This window comes from Bos indicus, chromosome 10 (assembly GCF_029378745.1).
Source record: "Bos indicus isolate NIAB-ARS_2022 breed Sahiwal x Tharparkar chromosome 10, NIAB-ARS_B.indTharparkar_mat_pri_1.0, whole genome shotgun sequence".
Classification (NCBI taxonomy): domain Eukaryota; kingdom Metazoa; phylum Chordata; class Mammalia; order Artiodactyla; family Bovidae; genus Bos; species Bos indicus.
Window position 1 is genome coordinate 101,758,821 of NC_091769.1, and position 21,656 is coordinate 101,780,476.

Sequence of the window (21,656 nt, forward strand, 5' to 3'; positions counted from 1 at the left end):
GCCGCTCCTCTCCCACCGCCCTCAGCCCTGTGCCGGGCGGGAGAAGCCGCTCGCCGGAACCCGTGGGAGGGCTGGCGGAGCCCAGGAGCTGGGTCCCCACCGACCATTGCTGAGCCTGGGTTAGAGAAAACGGTGCAGCCTCCTGCATAAGTCACTGATGTCTGCCTGTGTCAGCAGCCTCGGCAGTGAGGGTGTATTTACAATTCCCATAGCATTTCAACTGTGACTTTTTTTTTTTTTGACTGTGCCTCGAGGCCTGTGGGATCTTAGTTCCCTAACAAAGGGTTGAACCCTCATCCCTGCGTTTGAAGTGCGGGGTCTTAACCCCTGGACTGCCAGGGGAGTCCCAGCAAAGGTCACATTTTTAAGTTTTGTTTTCACCTTTACAAAGATACAAGGGAAAATCCCAGAGTCTCCTCCTCCAGTAAGATAATTTCATAAACATTTTGTTATAACGTAATAACCTTTTTATCCTGGCTGCATACAAGCAATGTATAGTTTGTTTTTAAAGTTTTTCTTTCCCTTTCTGAGTCTTAATATACCCTTCAAGTTGGGATTTTCTTTATTTGTTATTATGTTTTGTAGTTAACTTTTTCCCCACACAGACTGATAGCAGAGTCAATATTTGAGATAATGGATTACTTTTAAAAAGCAGAAAACAAGTGAGAGAATAATTATAAAATGATAGTATTTTAGTTAAAGGACTAGTTCACATAGTGTCGTCATTGTAAACAAATAGAAAATGAGTGAAGACAAATTATGAAATACTATCTTAAAAGGACCCGCACACACATTGCACTGCCAGTGCAAGTATCCGTATCTGGTGATTCTCAAACTTTTCCATGACAAGAAGCTTGTTAACCTCAAAAGGCAGGCCCATTTTTACAAAAGTATCTCTGATTCTAATAAAAATGCCATTTATTGTATAAGGTTTGTGATATCTCACCGGTAACTCAGCAGGTAAAGAATCCGCCTATAATGCAGGAGATGCTAGTTCGATCCCTGCTTTGGGAAGGTCCCCTGGAGGAGGGCATGGCAACCCACTCCAGTATTCTTGTCTGGAGAATCCCATGGACAGAGGAGCCCGGCGGGCTACACTCCATGGGTTCGAAAGAGTCAGACACAACTGAGCAACTGAACCACCACTTTTCTGATTCTAATAAAAATGCTGTTTATTGTATAAGATTCGTGATAACAACTGACCCCACTACCCTGTAAAAGATGGTTTACACTTTGTATTTCCTTCCAGAACTTTTTCCTTCTTATGGACACAGAGATATATTTGACAAAACTAAGATCTATATGTGTATTTTAAATTAAGGATAATATTCTTTCTTACATATAATTACATATTGCATATATATGTGTGTTATAGTCTTTTTCATTCCTTACACTTTTTTTTGAGATACAATTCATTTCACATAACATTCATACTTGCAAAGCGTACAGCTCAGTAGTTTTTAATATACTCACAGCGTTGAATAACCGTCAACGCTGATTTTAGAACGTTTTCATCCCCTGAAAGAATCCCTGAGCCTGTTAGCAGTCCCTCCCCACCCCCCTTCCCAGTCCTGGTAGCCACTAATCTACTTTCTGTGTTGATGGATTTGCCTATTCTGGATATTATATAAATAGAATAATATATTCATATTTTTAAAATCCTCTTTCACTTTTTATACTGAACATTTCTCCATATACTTAAATTCTTGGATATAATTTTTTAGGAGCTGGCTCTATCAAGATAGCATCATTTACTTCATCTCCCAATAAAGGCCATTTGGCACATTATGTTTTGAGCAGTTTTAAGTATGGGAACATGGTTGGAAGGTTGGAATGTGCATCCTTGTAGCCTCTGCCCATTGGCCTACGTAAGCCTGGTGGAGCTGGCCCCAGGCCGTGACCCTGCCCCCGAGGCAGGCCTTGGACGTTCACACTTCACACACCCTCCTGAAGCCTTCAGTCTGAATATTTGCTTTTTTTTTTTGGAAACCAGTCTGAGGGGAATCAACAGGATGTTGTAAAATTCACCCAGGTTCCACATTTAAACAGATCAGATCAGATCAGTCGATCAGTTGTGTCCGACTCTTTGCGACCCCATGAATCGCAGAACGCCAGGCCTCCCTGTCCATCACCAACTCCTGAAGTTCAACCAGACTCACGTCCATCGAGTCAGTGATGCCATCCAGCCATCTCATCCTCTGTCATCCCCTTCTCCTCCTGCCCCCAATCCCTCCCAGCATCAGGGTCTTTTCCAATGAGTCAACTCTTCGCATGAGGTGGCCAAAGTCCTGGAGTTTCAGCTTTAGCATCATTCCTTCCAAAGAAATCCCAGGGCTGATCTCCTTCAGAATGGACTGGTTGGATCTCCTTGCAGTCCAAGGGACTCTCAAGAGTCTTCTCCAACACCACAGTTCAAAAGCATCAATTCTTCAGCGCTCAGCCTTCTTCATAGTCCAACTCTCACATCCATACATGACCACAGGAAAAACCATAGCCTTTAAACAGATATCTTTAAACATACCTTTAAACAGATATCTGCATTCAAATCCTGTCTTCCCGTGTGGTGTGAATTTTGCCAAGTACCAAGTCTGCCTCAGTGTCTTCAAGGTGGTTGTAAAAGTGAGTGAGATGCTGCAAATCCACCAGCATCAAGGCGAGCACGCGTGTGCACGCTCAGTGGCTCAGTGGTGTCCTACTCTGCGACCCCGTGGACTGCAGCCTGCCTGGCTCCTCTGTCCATGGGATTCTCCAGGCAGGAACACTGGAGTGGATTGCCATTTCCTCCTCCAATGGACGGTGTTTAAAAACACGCTGTTCTCCTTCCACACAGGGTGAATTCTGATGCCACAGAAGAAAATGAGGGCAGTCTTTCTGCTTACTCTGGTTGATCCAGCTCATGTTGGTTCTTGGGAATTGTCACTTCCTTCCTTTGTCTAAAGCACACAGGCCTAACCCTCTGCTCCTCGCCCCTCCGGATGCCCTGATGGTAGTCGCCCGCGTCTCGTCCCCGGGTGCCTCTTCCCCAGAGTCAGGCAGCTCTGCTGGCCCCGCAGCCAGGCCAGGCCCAAGGGCATCCCCATGGGAAGAGCTGCGGCATCCTTGAGGACTCGTTGGCTTGGTCGTCTCTGGACAATGATGGAGAGCCCATTCTTTTTTTTTTTTTTCCAGATAATTGTTTTTAAATGTTAAATTTATTTAATTGAAGGATAATTGCTTTATAGGATTGTGTTGGCTTCTGCCGAATACCAATGTGAATCAGCTGCAGGTACACATATGTCCCCTCCCTCTTGAACCCCGCTTCCCATCTCCCTCCCCTCCCACCCCTCCAGGCTGTTACAGAGCCCGGGTTTGAGTTCCCTGAGTTGTACAGCAGAGACCCCATTCTTGTTAAAGGCCCTTGACTACAACAGGAGAGGTCCCTGGTTAGGCGCTCTCTTTACCTACCGTTAGCCTCCTGTCCCCTCCACCCCATCTTGCTGCTCCCTCTCTTCTGGGGCCCCTGGGGCCCTCCCCAGCTCTGGCTAGTCCTTAAGAAATGCTGCCTGCTCCCAGCCAGGAGCCCTTCTCCCTAGTACCGCTGGGTCCCCGCCAAAACTTGTGGAGCCACCTGGTCACGCCTCCCCTCCTCTCTTCTCCGCCTCCATCTTCATCTTCAGCTGGCAGGTGTCACAGGCATCCCTGGGCTCCCACGGCCTGATTCCAACTCAGGGTCAGAGACGCTCCCCAAACCTCAGAAGAGGGTGATGATCCAGTGGTTGGCTCAAAGCTGGTGAGCTCATCCTTTCTGAAGGGTCCCGGAGGGGAGCTCAGGGTGTGGGTGCAGCCGTTCAAACAGGGCAAATTCTTTCTCAGCCTTGCAAACCTCAGCCTGGGCTTCCCATTCAGGCTGCCACCTATGAGCAGGAAGGAATTCAGAACCGAGTTCTTTTGCTGTTTCCCAGTGGGAGAGCCTGCTCAGGAGAGGAAGAAGGGAGAGTGCTGTATTCTGGTTGTTTGTTCTCAGGTTCAGTGTCTGCAGTGTCTAGAGCACAGAATTAAAGAACTTCGAAATAGTGGAAGGTTCGGGAAGATCCGCTGGAGAAGGGATAGGCTACCCACCCCAGTATTCTTGGGCTTCCCTGGTGGCTCAGCTGGTACAGAATCTGCTTGCAATGTGGGAGACCTGGGTTTGATCCCTGGGTTGAGAAGATCCCCTGGAGAAGGGAAAGGCTACCCACTCCAGTATTCTGGCCTGGAGCATTCCAGGGACTGTACAGTCCATGGGGTCGCAAAGAGTCTGACACGACTGAGTGACTTTCACTTCACTTTTCAGCCTCCACCTTTTGGGAATCCTCTGCAAGCTGTTCCTAGAAACGTTATTAGATACAACTGCCATGAATGTGCTGATGAGCAACATGTGTCAACTCGAGTACATGAGAGCGGACGCAGACAGCAAGGATAACAAAGCCATCATCACAGAGGTTTTGACACAGTTCTCGCAGTTACCAAGAAATCAAGCAGACGATAGTGTGTTTGAACCACATAAGGAACAAGTTTCGTTTTATGTATGTATGTATGTAGAACATTGATTGCATCCAGCCATTAGAGATTTCACATCACTTGGATGCCAATAAATACGAAAACATAGATAAAAGGGATAATTTCCTAGAGAACTGACTCAAGAAGTGGAAAATGTAAAACAGACTGACCACTAAAGGGATATAATCAGGAGTTTAAAACATATCTGCCTGTGCTGCTGCTGCTGCTAAGTCACTTCAATCGTGTCCGACTCTTTTCGAGCCCGTGGGCTGCAGCCCACCAGGCTCTGCCGTCCCTGGGATTCTCCAGGCAAGAACACTGGAGTGGGTTGCCATTTCCTTCTCCAATGCATGAAAGTGAAAAGTGAGAGGGAAGTCACTCAGTTGTGTCTGACTCTTCGTGACCCCATGGGCTGCAGCCCATCAGGCTCCCTGTGCTGGGTACCGTCAAACCGTGCCCCAGCCCTCCAACAAATGAAGAGCCCTTGGTCTCAGCCCCTGAACCTGAGGGAGCAGGGTGGCTATTTTTTAATTAGTATTTGTTTGGCTGTGTCAGGTTGTGGTTGGGGGCTGTGGCTTTAGTTCCCTGAGCAGGGGTGGAACCCGGGCCCTGGTGTCGGGGGCATGGAGTCTTAGCCACCGGAGCAGTGGCAGAGCCCCTGGGGCACTGTGGCCACTTCGAGCAATGGGATACACTGGGAGGGGTTGCTGGTTTCTGGGCCCATGCATGTTTCCAGTTCTGCCCATGGGACATTCTGGAAGCCCTGAGAGCTCCATGCTGGAGAGGCCACATGTAGATGATTCCGTGGATGATCCGCTGGGCCCAATCTTCTTATCTGCTGTCGTCACCAAGGTGCCCAATAGGTTGAGGCCTGCAGCCTCCAGGCCAGGCCATTTGCCAGCTGAATACTGAGTAACCTCTGTCGGGAAGACCCCCTGGAGGACGGCATGGCAGCCCACTCCAGTCTTCTTGCCTGGAGAATCCTGCAGACAGAGGAGCCTGGTGGGCTACAGTCCATAGGCTTGCAAAGAGTCGGACGTGACTGAAGCAACTTAGCAACCTCAGTTGACCTCAGATGGAGCAGAAGAATCACCCATCTGAACCCTGCCTGAACTCCTTACCCGCAAAATCAGGAGATAAAATGGTACTTAAGTCACCAATATTCGGGTTCATTTGCTTTGAAGTAACAGATAAGAAAGCCACCGCCAAAAATAGAATAGATCCTTCCAGGGAATAAAAAAAACAAAACAAAAAGATTACACCACAACCCTTTACCCATCCTTGAAATTCTTCCAGAAAAGAAAAAAAGAGAGATTATGTTAAAACGGATGGGGAACACGTGTATACCTGTGGCAGATTCATTTTGATATTTGGCAAAACTAATACAATTTTGTAAAGTTTAAAAAAAAAAAAGATTAGTAAACAAAAAAATAAAAATAAATCGGATTATCCACATCAGATGAGAATACAAGAAAGGAAGGAAAATGACAGGCTCGTCTATACACCTAGATGCAAAAATACACAAATGCAAATATTCAACTCAGTCGTACAGTGAATGAAATAAAGTGCGTCTGTGAACATATTGGTCGTGATCCAATAATCCAGTGATTATTTCACATGGAAGGAGACAGTCGTACCAGCGGAAGTAAAGGTCGAACAGCCAAGCTAGAGGAAGGGCAGATGCCCCAAGACTCAGGCTCTTCTGGAGCTGGGACCCCGCTGCTGCGTCCAGCCTCCGGCTCTCTCGCCTCGCACACTGCCTGTCCTTCCAGGCTTCCTCACAGACTGGCTTTCTCTACCTCAGGAAGTGTGGCTGTCACCTCTCCTGAGTCTACACCCTACACTTGCAGCCAGGTAGACACCATCTGTGTCGGCCCAGGCTCCCGCACTGTGGGGGAGGGAGTCTGCTGCAGTCTGCCTCCTCTTGGGCTCTTCAGCTGTGCCAGGTGGGAGACTCTGGGCAAAGGACTGTGTATGAGTTTCTGATTGCTGCTGTAACAAGTATAGACTCTGGGGCTTAAAACAGCACATTATCTTACAGTCCTGGAGGCCAGAAGTCTGAAGTCACTTTTTTTAAAAAGTGATATTTATTGGAGTACAGTTGCTTTACAGTGTTGTGTTAGCTTTTACTCTTTGGCAAAATGAATCATTTCTACAGACAAATATAGCTCCTCTTTCTTTAAATTTCCTCCCCATTTAGGTCACCACAGAGCGTTAGGTAGAGACCCCTGTGCTGTACAGAATATCCCATTAGTAGTCTGCTTTATGCATAGTATCAATACCTCCCCATTTAGGTCACCACAGAGCGTTAGGTAGAGACCCCTGTGCTGTACAGAGTATCCCATTGGTAGTCTGCTTTATGCACAGTATCAATAATGCATATTTGTCAATCCAAGTCTCCCGAGTCCTCCCACCCCACCCTCCCCCTCGGAATCCATACATATATTCTGTCTGTGTCTCCATTTCTGCTTTGCAGGTAATACCACCTATATAATTTTTCCAGATTTCACATATATGCATTAATGTATGATATTTGTTTGTCTCTTTCTGACTGACTTCACTTTATATGACTCCCTCTAGGTTCATCCACATGTCTACAAATGACCCAATTTTGTTCCTTTTAATGGCTGAGTAGTACTCCATTGTATGTATGCACCACGTCTGCTTTATCCATTTCTCTGTCGAGGGACCTCTAGGTTGCTCCCATGTCCTGGTTTGAAGTTACTTGCCCGAGGCTAAAGTCACGGTGTCCGCAGGACTGGTTTCTTCTGGAAGCCTCAGGAGGGAGTCCGCTTCCTTGCCTCTCCCGGCTTCTGGAGGTCGCCTGTGTTCCCTGGCTCCTGACCCCGTCCTCTGTAAGAAGGGCATCTTCACACCTCTCTCGACGACCCTGCTTCTGTTTTCACGTCTCTGACTGTAACTCTCCTACCTTCCTCTTGTAAAGAGCTTTGTGATTCGTTTTGGTCCATCTGGACAATCCAGGACGTTCTTTCCACCTCAAGGTCCTTGATCACATTTGCAAAGTCTCTCTTTCCATGTAGAGGAACATATTCACAAGTCCCAGGAACTGGATGTGGACCTCGCTGGGGGCTATTATCCTATCTGCCCTAGACTGTGGTTGGCGTGGCTGCTCTGAAGTCAGGGCAGTTTCCACAGAAGCCTCAGGTGTGAGGGGAGGGCTCGGAAGGACAGGAGCACTGCCCATGGAGGGTGAAAGCTTACCCTTCAGGGGCGTTGTTGTCCAGTCATCATCTGAACTAGAAATGTGAAGGCGCTCGTAATCCCTTCCTTGCCCTTCATGCAACATCAACTATATTATTTTAACCGACACTTAAATAGCACTTAGTCTGTGCCAAGCATTGGTTTAAGCCCTCGACACAGTCACTCATGTAATCTTTGCAACACATTTTTCAACTTCAGTGGAGACAGAAACCATTAATAAGAGAGAGGTCATGGGGGAAACTTGTTCCTTTTTATGGCTAAGTAATATTCCACTGTTTGGAGAGGCCCCCGTTTGTTGTTCGTTCATCTGCTGATGGGCAACTGGGTGGTTCCCATCTTGCCTCCCCCTTGATCTGACCAGTGATGCATGGATCTTAGTGGGTGACCAAAGAAAATGGTACCCTAGTGGGTGATGCTGATATCACAAGTGAGAAGAATGTACAGATGTGCCCAGGGGCCCTGTGCCCTGCCCGCTATTTTGGGGGCAGTGCTGAGAGCCCGGATGTTGGTCTCAGGACACCCAGCTCTGAGTCCTGACTCTGCCGCCTGGGGTCCCAGGACCCCCGGCCGAGTGGAGCCGGCTGTGCTGGTGCTGACGGGTGTGCCAGGAGGCTCCTGTGGGTGCGGGGACCCCTCGGCGGGCCGAGCAGCTCAGCAGGTGGGCAGCTGCTGTGCTGCCTTCCAGGCTTACGCGGAGAGTGAGTCTCTGGGCCTCGTGCGACCAGCCGCTTGCGTCTGCCTCCTGCCTCCCTGCTTCCTAGTCTGCTGGTCGAGGCAGGTTGCTGCTGCTCTGAACCGCCTTCCCCACCTGGGCTCCTGGGTCGAGCTGGGCCTGGAGCTCGATTCTCCTGCTTCCAAACTTCAGCTTCCTTCCTCTGAAATGATGTGAGGGGACGCCTTCTGTCAAGTTGCTGTGGAAAGGTGAGGGGCAGGCTCTTTGTGAAACTGGCCCACATGAGCATCCAGACACAAACCTGCACACAGCTGTGCAGGGCGGGCAGGGCGGCCGCCAAGACCCAGAGCCACGGAGGGGACTCGCGCTACCTCTGCCGACTAGGACACGCTCTTCCCTTTAGTGGGGCCGGGCCGGGGCAGCCCTCCCGTCGAAGGCTCGCCCGCGCCAGGGCTCCAGGGCTGGGCTGGGGCAGCCCTCCCTTTGGAGACTCGCCTGTGCCAGGGCTCCGGGGCTGGGCTGGGGCAGGAGAGGACGCTTGGGTGTTTGGGACCGTTCCCTCCCAGGCCTCCTGCGTTGCAGGCGGATTCCTTACTGTCTGAGCCACCAGGGAAGCCCAGGTGGCTCAGTAAAGAGCCCGCCTGCCAGTGCAGGAGACGTGGGTTCGATCCCTGGGTCTGGAAGATCCTCTAGAGAAGGAAATGGCAACCCGCTCCAGTATTCTTGCCTGGGAAATCCCCTGGACAGAGGAGCCTGGTGCGCTACAGTCCATGGGGTCGCAGAGAGTCGGACACGACTGAGCAACCAGACAAGGATGCTGTAGAACACTGAGAGATCGAAGGCCAATGGCGGTGTTTACCAGGCACGCATCAGACGAATGTCCACACCGCCCCCCCGGGAGCCCTTGCTCGCCCATCAGCACGTCCGAGGGCACACCCCGCGAGCGCACACCCGCCCGCCCCCAGACTTGCTGGCCTCCTGCGGTCAGTCTTCCTCGAACGAGGCCAGGCTGGGCTGGCTCAGACGGCTCGCGGCTGGCCTGCTGACCTTCCCCTCAGCTCTGGCCTGAGATGCTGCAGGGAAGGAGCCACTCGCGCCCTGAACTCTGACCTGCCCTGGGCGGTCTGCAGGTCCTCTGGCCGGGGTCCAGCCGCCGGCCACGCTTCCTGACTGCCCTCCCCTCCTGCCAGACACGATCGCAGGGAGAAAATCCCACCCTGCATGGGGCTTCTCCTTGGAAAGAGGCCTCTAGGAAGGGCCAAGGCTGGCTTTCCCAGCTTTAGGAGCCGGGAAGGCACTCTGAGGTAACCGGGCCGAGCGCTCCACTCACCAGGTAAAGAAATAGGTCCCCAGTATTGGAGGTGGTGGTGGTGGTGTAGTTGCTCAGTCGTGTCCGACTCTTTGTGACCCCATAGACTGTAGCCCGCCAGGCTCCTCTGTCCATGGGATTCTCCAGGCAACAATACTGGAGTGGGTTGCCATTTCCTACTCCAGGGGATCTTGCTGACCCAGGAATCGAACCCATCTCTCCTGCATTGCAGGCAGATTTTTTACTGACTGAGCTATGAGGGAAGCCGTCCCCATAGGGTGGTGAGCCCTCCCCAGGCCCAGAGGGCACCTTCTGCCCCTGAAAGTCACGACCCCCCTGTTGGTGTCCCGGTTCCCTCCTGGGTTAGGACCCCAAGGATGAAAGGTCCCAGCTGGCCCAGGGTTTTGCTTCGAGCCGTGACCATGGGTCTTCTCCCAGCTCCCATCAGGACGTGCCCTCCCGAGTCCTGGTCTCCTGGAGCAGGGGCGGGGGGCCCACTGAACTGGCCGGCTGACCGACACTGCGAAGCGGCGATGAGTGCCGCTCTGGGGCGTGTGTGGCCTTCACCCAGTTCAGCTCACCCTTCCCTGCACCACCCCACGCCAGCCCACCCGGCTGAAAGCATCCTGGAAGCCGGCGCCGGTCCACGCGTGGTCTCTTCTCGGCAGAGTCCAGCTCGGGGCAGGCTCGGCGCGGGCGCCTGGCCACTGATCACCCAAGGGGGTCCGTTTAGAACTGCGGGGCGGGGCGGGGCCCGGGGAGGGCGGCCCGGGGCGGGCTCTGGAATCCCGCGGTCCACGGCCCACCGCCCTCCTGATGGCGCCCGCTGAGCACCCTGTCTCACCTCTAACCGCAGGGCCGAGGGGTGCCTGTGAACGCTTGCTCAGGACGGGCGGGGTGGGGACTCCCTGGGCGGTCAGGAGGTGAAGTCTCCGGGCTCCCGGTGCAGAGGGCCCGGTTCAGTCCCTGGTCTGGGAACTGGATGCTGCACCTGAAACCCAGCCAGCACGTAAATTGTAGGAAAAAAGGATGGGCTGGGTGGGCAGCAAGGCCACAAGGACCCTTCGAGAGGGTCCTGACTGTGAACAGATGGGGTGCGGGGAGCGGTGTGAGGACTGGCTGGGAGCCCAGGACGCGGGGCAGGCAGGGGGTGCCTGACTCAGGGGGGCAGTGGGGAGCCGGGGGCCTGTCGGGCTGCTCGCTCTCCACGTACCCCCAGACTCATCTCCGCCTTTCTCTGCTGCTCAGTGCCCGTGAGTAGGGCTGGCCTGCCTCCACGGCCACAGTGGGCCCCTCACCTGCTGGCTTCTGGTTGGCGTGGGCCAAGGGAAGGCATTTAGGCAGGTTGAAGGGCAGGGGACGCAGTCATTGCTGGGCCATGAGTTGGCAGGGGCTGTGCCCCAGTAGCTGTGTGTGTGTGTGTGAAAGAGAGAGAGAGAGTGATTGTGTGTGCATGTGTGAGTGTGTGTGTGTGACTGTGTGCACATGTGTGTGTGACTGTGTGCACCTGTGAATATAACTGAGTGTGTATGCATGTGTGTGCGCGTGCACATGAGTGTGTGTGTGTGCATGTGTGTGAGCATGTGTGACTGTGTGTGTGACTGTGTGTGTGTCTGTCACTATGTGTGACTGTGTGTATGAGTGTGTGTATGTGTATGTGTGTGTGTGCACGTGAGTGTGTGTAACTGTGTGTGTGCACATGTGTGTGTATGACTGTGACTGAGTGTGTATGAGTGACTAAGTGCACATGACTGTGAGTGCATGTGTGTGTGTGAGACTGTGTCCATGTGTGCACGAGTGTGTGCCAAGTGTGTGCACATGAGTGTATATGTGACTGTGTGGGAGTGAGTGTGCATGTGTGTGTGAGTGTGTGACAGTGTGTGCCCATGTGTGTGAATGTGTGCATGTGTGAGTGACTGTGTGCATGAGTGTGTGTGCATGAATGTGTGCACGCATGTGTGTGCACGTGTGTGTGACAGTGTGTGTGTGAGTGATTGTGTGTGTGACAGTGTGTGTGAGTGTGTGTGTGACTGCGTGTGTGCGTGAGACTGTGTGCGCATGTGTGACTGTGTGCACGTGTGAGTGTGTGTGACTGAGCGTGTGTGCATGAGTGTGTGCACATGAGTGTGTGTGCACGTGTGTATGTGTGACTGTGTGTGTGACTATGTTTGTGACTGTGTATGTGTGCGTGTGCATATGTATGTGACTGTGTGAACATGTGTGTAACTGTGTCTGTGTGTGTGTGACTGTGACTATGTGTGTGACTGTGTGTGAGTGACCACACGTGTGAGTGTGTGCACGAGTGTGTGTGAGTGTGACTAAGTGTGTGCACATGGCTGAGTGCACACACGTGTGTGAGTGACCATGTGAGTGAGTTTGAGTGTGTGCGGGTGAGTGTGTGTGTGAGTGACTGTGTGCACGTGTGTGTGACTAAGTGTGTGTGTGAGTGTGTGAGGGTTCCAGCCCAGGTGGGCAGCCCTCCCCTGCAGCCCAGGGTCCCTCTGAGGGTGCTCCTGCCTGTGGTTGGTGGGAGTGGCGGCCAGGGCAGTGTCCAGCCTGTGATGCTCCCGTTCCCCACGCTGGTCCCCTTCTCCCTGTCCACACCCTGTAAACAGCCCTGGTCCCCTGTTGGCGGGTCCCCTGTTGGCGGGTCCCCCTGTTGGCGGGTTCCCTCTGCCTCCTGCCAGGACCTGGGTGTGGACCCTGTAGGTCAGGAATAGTCAACAAGCATGGCGCTGGACCCTGAGGGGAGGCTAAAGGGGGCCTGACAGTCACTGGGGCGCCAGGCTTACCCCAGAGCAGACCCCAGGGGACAGCAGGACTTCTGAGCGAAGCCACGGCCCGCTCTGCGGAGGCCAGGGCTGAGAGAGGAGGCCCTGAGCCCACAGATGGTCAGGGAGACACCGGCGGCTCCCAGGAGGATGAGCCCAGACGGCTCTTCCCAAGTGCAGGCAGTGGGGATGCTGAGCCTGTGGACAGGCTCTTCTCCCTTTCGCACACCAGCCTGCCCCCTCAGCCCGCAGGGGGCTGGCCTGGGCTGCCAGCAGGCGCACGGAGCCCCTGGGCCTTGATCGGCCAGTCTGGCGCCTTGGGGAGATGTGGGGAGGGCAGTCGGGTCCACGTGGGGCTCGTCCTGACTGACTTCCCTCCTAAGCAGTGATGGGGCCCCAGCGGGTGCTGCTCCCAATCACTGGGGCTGCAGCCTGCCCCCTGCCACCCCGAAGGGACTCGGGGGCTTCAATCCCAACCCGCTTGAGAAGCTACCCAGAGCTGTCTCGGCTTCTCTAAAAAACTGGAGAGAACAAAGAAGCTAACTTACCAGTTACCATGGAAACCACCCCACATTTAAAAGACTAAAACCACAGTTCAATATCAAAAACCCTCTTTTTCCCCCACTCTTAAAAGCACACACTCCCAAACCCCACTGGACCACATTAGTCTGATGAGATGGGCAGGGGTGGGGGGGGGGATGAGAAAAAGGATTCAGAACCCCAGGGGCCCATGTGGAGATGGGGCTCCCAGAATTAGTTCTGGGGGTTTAAATTAAAGCACCAATAAACATTTGAAATGCAAAAGACCTAAATCCTCAGGTTCTACTGCAGAGGAAAACAAGATAAAAGCTTTTCGCTGGATTAAAAGGGAGAGAAGATATGCAGGTGGGACAGAGGGCCGATGAGCCAGCTGGGCGCTGGTGTCGGGGAAGGCCCGGGGCCACTGCTCGATCTAGAGCCCCATCCCTGGGGCTCGGCCCGCTCCAGCCTCAGCCTGTCTCATTCCCCTGCCGCCTGCAGGCCCAAGAGCTGAGGACCCAGTGCAACGCATCTCCAGCATTCCTGGAGCTGGTGTGGGTGCGTGGAGACTGAACCATTTTCTGTCATGTGGAGGCCTCTGCCGCAACGCCAGGCCCACTCCTGTGGGGACAGGCCTCCCAGAGACTCAGCCTAGTCCGCGGGACATGCCCTGGCGGGTCCCTCGGTGTAGCTCTTCCCTGCAGGCAGGATGAGTCTGCAGGACAGGCTGTGCCCCCTCCTGGAACGCTTCCCTGGCTGGCCCATCCTGGAGGCTCAGGCATGTGGTCTGAGTGGGACTAACCTCACCCCGAGTTCGGGCTTCCCACGTGGCGCTAGTGGTAAAGAGCCTGTCTGCCAGTGTGGGAGATGTGAGAGACTGGGGATTGATCCCTGGGTCAGAAGATCCCCTGGAGGAGGGCATGGCAACCCAATCCAGTTTTCTTGCCTGGAGAATCCCATGGACAGAGGAGCCTCGCAGAATACAGTCCATGGGGTCACAGAGAGTCAGACGTGAATGAAGTGACTTAGCACACGTGCAACTCGGTTCCAGGCGGGAGGCTGGCCTGGCCACAGGGACATGTGAACGGCAAGTGACATGTCCTGGATGCTGGCCCAGAGTTCTGAGGAGATGCCCTCCTTCCTCTCTGGACATGAACCTGGATGAGTGTGCTGGGAGCTACCTCGAGCCCACGAGGGGGCACACCCCCCTAGAAACAGGAGCCACCGCTCAGGAGCAGTGCTGAGACAGCACGGTCCTGGATAAAGCTTTGCCTGAAGCCCGTCTCCCAGCCCCCAAACGTTTCGGTTGTTTGAGCCGAGACATTCTCCACTGTGCTCGAGCTAGCTGGCTTGGTTTCCCATCATCTGCTCCTGAGAAAGCTTTCTGTTCGTACAGATCTCAGCCCCTGGGCCTGGCATTCAAGGCTCATTGCCATCTGCTCCTTTCCCCTTTTATCTGCAGCCCCCCTAACCACTCCATACAATTCCTCCACTCGGCACACTCACCCAGCTGGCCTTTTCCAAACACTGTGGGCAACTCACCCTCCAGGGTGTCGCTTACAGCACCATCCCTCTAGTACAGCCTATCCTGTCTATCTAAGAGCTAAGTACTCAGCACTTAGTAGTACTCAGTACTACTCAGTACTCAACACACTAAGTACTCAGTACACCCAGTAGTACTTAGATAAGTAGAGTATATTAGATTAGTACTAGTCAAGGCTATGGTTTTTCCAGTGGTCATGTATGGATGTGAGAGTTGGACTGTGAAGAAAGCTGAGCACCAAGAATTGATGCTTTTGAACTGTGGTGTTGGAGAAGACTCTTGAGAGTCCCTTGGACTGCAAGGAGATCCAACCAGTCCATCCTAAAGGAGATCAGTCCTGGGATTTCTTTGGAAGGAATGATGCTAAAGCTGAAACTCCAGTACTTTGGCCATCTCATGCAAAGAGTTGACTCATTGGAAAAGACTGTGATGCTGGGAGGGATTGGGGGCAGGAGGAGAAGGGGACGACAGAGGACGAGATGGCTGGATGGCATCACTGACTCGATGGACATGAGTTTGAGTGAACTCTGGGAGATGGTGATGGATAGGGAGGCCATGGGGTCGCAAAGAGTCGGACACGACTGAGCGACTGAACTGAACTGAACTGAAGTGCTGAGTACTCTTTATCTCCCAAGGCCTTTCTCCTCCTTTCGGGAGGACATCCTTGGAAGCCTCCTCTGTGTGTCCCTGATTGACCAGGCCTCTCATCTGGCCCGGATGAAATACACCTGGCTTCCCAGGTGATCCGTGAGCTCCAAGCATCATCCCCTTGGCTTGGTTCAGTAGCTTCCTGGAACCTCTTCCTGTTCCAGCAAGGGAACTGTGTCCACGCACAGACACCCGTCCCCAGGCCCTGCCCTGTTCAGGCAGTCAAGAAGATGCATCATGTGACACTCATTTCCACGTTTGGTCCCACAGTAGCCCTGTGAGGTAGGAGCTTTTGACCCACTTTAAGAACAGAACCGTGAGATCCAGAGCAGTTCAGTGACTCGTCCAAGGTCACAGGCTCCTGCATTCGCAGACTTGGCGCCACAGACCCAGGACTTCTGATTCCCTCGTTCATTCCTCAGATGAAAGACAGACCTGAATTTTACTGAAGGGCCCCGTGGGGTATGAGTACCCCCCGCAGAGCCCAGGGGGCCCTTGTTCTCCTATCATGGACCCAGCAGACCAGGTACCAGGTGGAGGTGGATTTTCAGCAGCCAGAGTCTGGCCAGCTTCATCCTGACCACGCCAAATCCCAGAGGCCTTGCTGAGGGGTCGTGTCCCTCCAGATGAACAAAATAAATTCATGGAAATGTTTTCACAAGGGCGTTTTTCCTCTGCTGGTCTCCGCTTCCGTGAAAAACACAGACTTGAAGGTAAACAGTCTTGGCCCCTGCGAGGGAGCGAAAGCAGGCTTCCCTGCCCATCCCCAGCTCCGGCACTTCTGCTTCCTCTGCACCTCTTTCCGGCACCACCCAGTGTCCCAGGAAGGCCCGAGGACCCAGTTCCAAGGGTGGAGGGTGTCCCCCAGCGACAGGCCACGGGAACACCTGGAGCTCAAAAGACAGCGCCTTGTTTAAGAGCGTCATCAGTCGGCACATGGGTCCCCACCCTCTAAACTCTCCCCTCTCCCATCAGACCTGGCCCAGTGGCCTGGAGGAGAAAAAGGGGGGCCCTCCTGAAATGAGGGGTGCTGTTAGGTTAAAACGGAGGCTCCATCCTGAAGGGAAAAATAATCCGTGGACTTGAGCCGTATTTCCTTCTTACTTCCAGACCCTGGAATTTGCTCGTAAACCGCATTGTCATCTTGATTTTCAGCTTCTTGAAATTAAACACTGCTAGGAAGGGTTTGTGCGAACATCCCTAACTGCAGAGGGCAAATCGCGAGGAATTAGTCTGTTTGTTTACGCTTTACATGTTCTACTTGCAAACTGCTCCAGCATCCATTTCACTTTCGTCTTGGGTTTTTTCTTCTCCCCAAGATTCTGGTGGGGGGGCATCCTTCCAGTGACTCCTGGAGGGACCGGAGGAAGACAGCGGTAGAGAGACCTGCCCTCGGGCACCTGTAAGTTCAAAGTGCACGGGAAGGTCAGCCCACGGCAGGCTGGTCGCGATTCTTCACTCGTCTCTGCCGCGTCACACATCCACACCCTGCCACAGCCTCCTAACATCCTCATTCTGCTAAACCCGCGGCTGAGCACGGGACTGGCTTCGCCCGCCGGCAAGCGGCTGGAGGTGGCCGCGCCAGTTCGCGCCCTGCGCAGTCGGAGGCTGCGCATATTTCCACCCGTCCTGGTGCGTGTCTGCCATCGTCACAAGAGGAGTGTCTCCTGACCGCTGCCGCCCTTTAATCCTGGGACCCAGAATAACCGTGTTAGGGGGTCAGAGTTGCCCCTGTTGACCTGAAGACCCTCAGAGAATAAATGATGGCGGCTGTAATGCTCCGAGTTTTGAGACGCTTTGTTAGACACAGCACGTCGTGGCCACTGCTGAGTGATGTATTTAGCAGAAATTCTGTAGATGGCAGGTGATTAATAAATGATACCCTTCCTGGTGTGTTTATTTCCTGCAAGTTTACTAAACATCTATGCTTTTGCCGGGCACTGTGATTTGTTAGGTGATGGGGGTACAGAAAACAAGCATTACTAAAATAATAATGATTAATGTTAGAAGATTATTTCCTTGTTTATTGTTGGCTGTGATGGTCTTTGTTGCTGTGTGGGGGCCGCTCTCTGGCTGTGACGAATGGGCTTCTCACGGTGCTGGCTTCTCTTGGGGAGCTCGGGCCCGGCAGTACGGCTTCAGCAGTCGTGGAGTTCCAGATCAGTGGTTGTGGCTCACGCACTCAAGTTCAGGCTCAGTAGTTCTGGCCCATGGGCTTAGCTGCCCCCCGTATGTGGAATCTTCCCTGGCCAAGGATCAAACCCACGTCCCTTGCATTGGTTCAGTTCAGTTCAGTCGCTCAGTTGTGTCCGACTCTTTGCGACCCCATGAATCACAGCACGCCAGGCCTCCCTGTCCATCACCAACTCCCGGAGTTCACCCAAACTCACGTCCATCGAGTCAGTGATGCCATCCAGCCATCTCATCCTCTGTCGTCCCCTTCTCCTCCTGTCCCCAGTCCCTCCCAGCATCAGAGTCTTTTCCAATGAGTCAACTCTTCGCATGAGGTGGCCAAAGTACTGGAGTTTCAGCTTTAGCATCACTCCTTCCAAAGAAATCCCAGGACTGATCTCCTTTAGGATGGACTGGTTGGATCTCCTTGCAGTCCAAGGGACCCTCAAGAGTCTTCTCCAACACCACAGTTCAAAAGCATCAATTCTTTGGTGCTCAGCTTTCTTTACAGTCCACCTCTCAGATATACGTGACAACTGGGAAAACCATAGCTTGCATCATGAGGAAGCCCTGCGTTTGGAGCTATAAAGGCTCAGAAGGAAGCTTCTGGGAGTCTGGATCCAGCTCTGCCACAGGCGTGTGGTATGGCCTTCGGTCCACCCTTTGCCCCCTTCGGGCCTCAGTGTGCTCCTCTGTAAAGTGGGCTGGAGCGTGTGGTTGAGTGATCTCCATGGGGGTTTCCATGTCAGCGACGTGGGGAGCTCTGGATCCCTGCTTTGGAAGGAAAGTGTCTTCCTTGTCATCTGCAAGGGTGGAGGGGAGCATAGAGGAGGAGTGAAGACGTTCTTTCAGAAATTGTGTTAAAAGCCGTCCAGGCAGTTTCACGTTTGTTAGACGAGAGACTTTGTTGCCTGTGGCTCTTTCTACTGGAAACTGGCCATAGAGTGGGATTTGAGCAACAGCACGTGGGGTGTGTGTGTGTGTGTGTGTGTGTGTGTGTGTGTGTGGTGGGCTTTAGCTTTTCAAATGGAAGGATCATGAGCCCGACATTGGCTCCCATTTACTAAGCGACTATGATGAGCCACACACGTGCTTCTCTCCGTCAGCCCTCCACTCGACAAGGACGAAACTGCTGGGGCCCCCCGTGCCGCCTTCTCCTGTTCAGGAGTCTCTCCTCGTAGGAGAGATGCCCTTCGTGGCTCTGTCAACTCAGGCGAGCTCTGAACGTATCTGAACCTCAGTTTCCTAATCTCCAAAACGGGCACGTGAAGGCCTTCCTCACAAGCTTCTGGTGAGGCCCACACTGAGTAACATAAATGCTACTGGGCCACGGAAGGCGCTCGACACAAGTGATCGTTTTACTCAACGTGCAAATAATCATGTGTTAAAATACAACCCTTTTCTTCAGAGGCACTAATCCCATCTCTTCCCAGAAACTTTTATTTGGTTTCACAGTTAGTCTACTTTGCTCAGTTCAATCCAAACCACAGAATCATAGAACATCAAAGCTCAAAAATCACCCAATCTCTGACAGTCCAGTCAGTTTTAGACTTACCTTTTCACGCGTCTAACCAAAGAGCCCCTTTCCCTAACTAAACTTTACGGAGAAGCCCAGTGAATGAAACACAGAAGGGCTGAATTGTTCTGCGGGAGGCGGGGGCTGGGTGATGCCAGGGACGACGCCCTGCCCAGCGGGCACCCTTCTTCCCCGAGTCGGGGCGTCTAAGCGCCGCTGAGGAGCCTTGCCCAGTGCTCTTCAGACTCCGTGAGGTCTGAAGTCAGTCTGCAAGCCCGTGGCGCACAGTCTGGTTCCTGCCAGTTTCGTTTCACTTACGTAAGCATCTAGTGTCTGTTGGACTGAGATGTAAAAATTTATTTCTCACTGCAGCTTGCCATCAAAAGCATGGCAAAGCCAATCACCCCAATCCTTTCGCTTCACGTTCGGGGAAACAGAGCCCAGAAGCGGGAAGTGACCTGTGGGGAAGGGGTGGACCCAGGAGACCACAGGTCCTGGGCTCTTGGCTGCCGGCGCTCGTCTAGGGAGCAGTCATGGAGCATGCACAGGGTGGCCTCTCTGAGCGACAAGGAGACTGAGGCTCAGATTGGGAAAGAAATAAGGCTTCAGGGCTTCCCTGGCAGGCCAGTGGTTAGGATTCTGTGCTTCCGCTTCGGGGGTGCAGGTTCGATCCCTGGTCGGGGAACTGAGCTCTCCCCTGTGCCGCTTGGCAAACAAACAAACAAGTAAAAATGAAGTGAGGGCACAGGAGAAGGCAGAGCTTGATTCAGCCCAGCCTGGGGCCTCCGAGCCTGCGTGTCCCGGCGGCCCTGCTGCCTGGGGTAGGGAGGGTCATCTGGAGCCCAGACTGGACAGTGAGGCCAGACAGAGGAGGAGGGGACCCCAGGCTCTATGATGTGGACGGTGAGGTCAGACGGAGGAGGAACCCCTGGGCTTTATGATGTGGATGGAGGGATGAAAGGAGGAGGAGGGGACCCTGTGCTTTATGATGTGGACAGATGGACAGACAGAGGAGGAGGGGACCCCAGGCTCTATGATGTGCATGGAAGGATCAGACAGAGGAGGAGGGGACCCCGGGCTTTATGATGGCTGGAAGGGCCCAGCCCCGCGAGCTCAGAGGAAGAGGGGCTCCCGGGGGGACGCAGCCCTCATCGGCTTCCGCTGGTCAGGAGGGCTGGCACCCAGGCTGGGGCTGGGGTGACCCGCCTGCTGCCCCCGGTGCCCTTGGTGCCACTCCAGAAACCACAGGGAGGGCGGGCGAGCGAGGGCAGCCCCGTCTGGGGGGCGACCTCGAGTCTGTGGGGCTGCATTGATGTGAATGACCACCTCTGCCCCTTGCAGACTGCTGGTCAGATGCCTCCCTGGTGACCTTGCCTGGGACACCCAGGCGGAAGGCATCAGGGCTGCAGTCAGTCCTGGCTTTTGCTTTTCTAGACACGGCCCCTCCTGCTCTCCCGTCCTCCCGGCACCCCCAGCCACTGTGTCCCCGCGCCTCTGTCTCTGTGTCTGGACGCCCCAGCCTCTCTCCGCGGACAGTCCTCTGTCTCCCTCTCTGGGTCACTGTCTCCACTTTCCATCTCTCTGCTGTTCTTCCCTCCTTTTCTTTATTTTTAAATAACTTATTTATTTTTAGTTGCGCTGGGTCTGCCTTGCTGGGAGGCCTTTTCTCTAGCTGCGGCAGGCGGGGTCCGCTCTAGCCGAGGGGCTTGGGCATCTCCTTGGAGGGTGCAGAGGCTTCAGTGGCTGCCGCTCCTGGGCTCTTGAGCACAGACAGTAATTACAGTTTGCAACCTTAGCTGCTCCACAGCGCGTGGGATCCTCCCGGCTCAGGGACTGAACCCGCATCTCCTGCCCTGGCTAGTGGGTTCTTCAGCCCCAAGCCAGCAGGGAAGCCCGCCCCTCCTTTCGTATCACCAGGGGCAGAGCTGGCTGTTCTGAAGACACAGCAGCTGCACCCTTGCTAACCGCACCCCAGGCCCCACAGACCAGTGACCGTGTGGGAGGAGGCCCTTGGGGCAGGGCCCGTGATTTGTGTCTCCCTTCTCCACAGGAGCAGGATGGGAGCCGTACGTGGCTGCTTTCTCCACGGGAAGCTTTCACAAGGCGCTGCCAATCAACGGCGGCCTTCTGCGCCTGGACGGCCCGCTCTGGGACACCATCCGGTTCTAGAGAGAACTGAAATACCCACGCTGGACAGGCATTACTAGAAACCCAGAAAGCAATTTCCCCTCAGCATTCACAGGCCCCTCCTGCAGCTCTGGGAGGGAAGCCAATATTGTCCCCATTTTATGGATGGGGAAACTGAGGGCCAGAGATGCGAGTGAAGTGACTTCTGGAATTCACACAGGTAGTTCAGAGCAGAGCCAAGACTTGAATGCAGGTCTCTTGACCCTAAACCTCGGTGCTCTGAGTGTGAGGCCTGTGGAGATGGAAGCTTCCAGAAAATGCTGGAGGGGAGAGTAAGAGGGTAGGATGCAGGCTGTCTGGAGCTACCCAGGTGGCACCAGTTGGCACCTGCCAACGCAGGAGACCTAAGAGACATGGGTTCGATCCCTGGATCAGGAAGAGCCCCTGGCGGAGGGCACAGCAGCCTACTCCAGTATCCTTGCCTGGAGAACCCCATGGACAGAGGAGCCTGGCGGGCTAAGTCCATGGGGTCCCAGAGTCAGAATGCAGGATGCAGGCTGCTTAGAACTGGGACTGCGTTCCTCATCTGGGTCCCAGGGTCGAAATGAGGGAACTCCGACATGCGGAAGAGCTGCCTT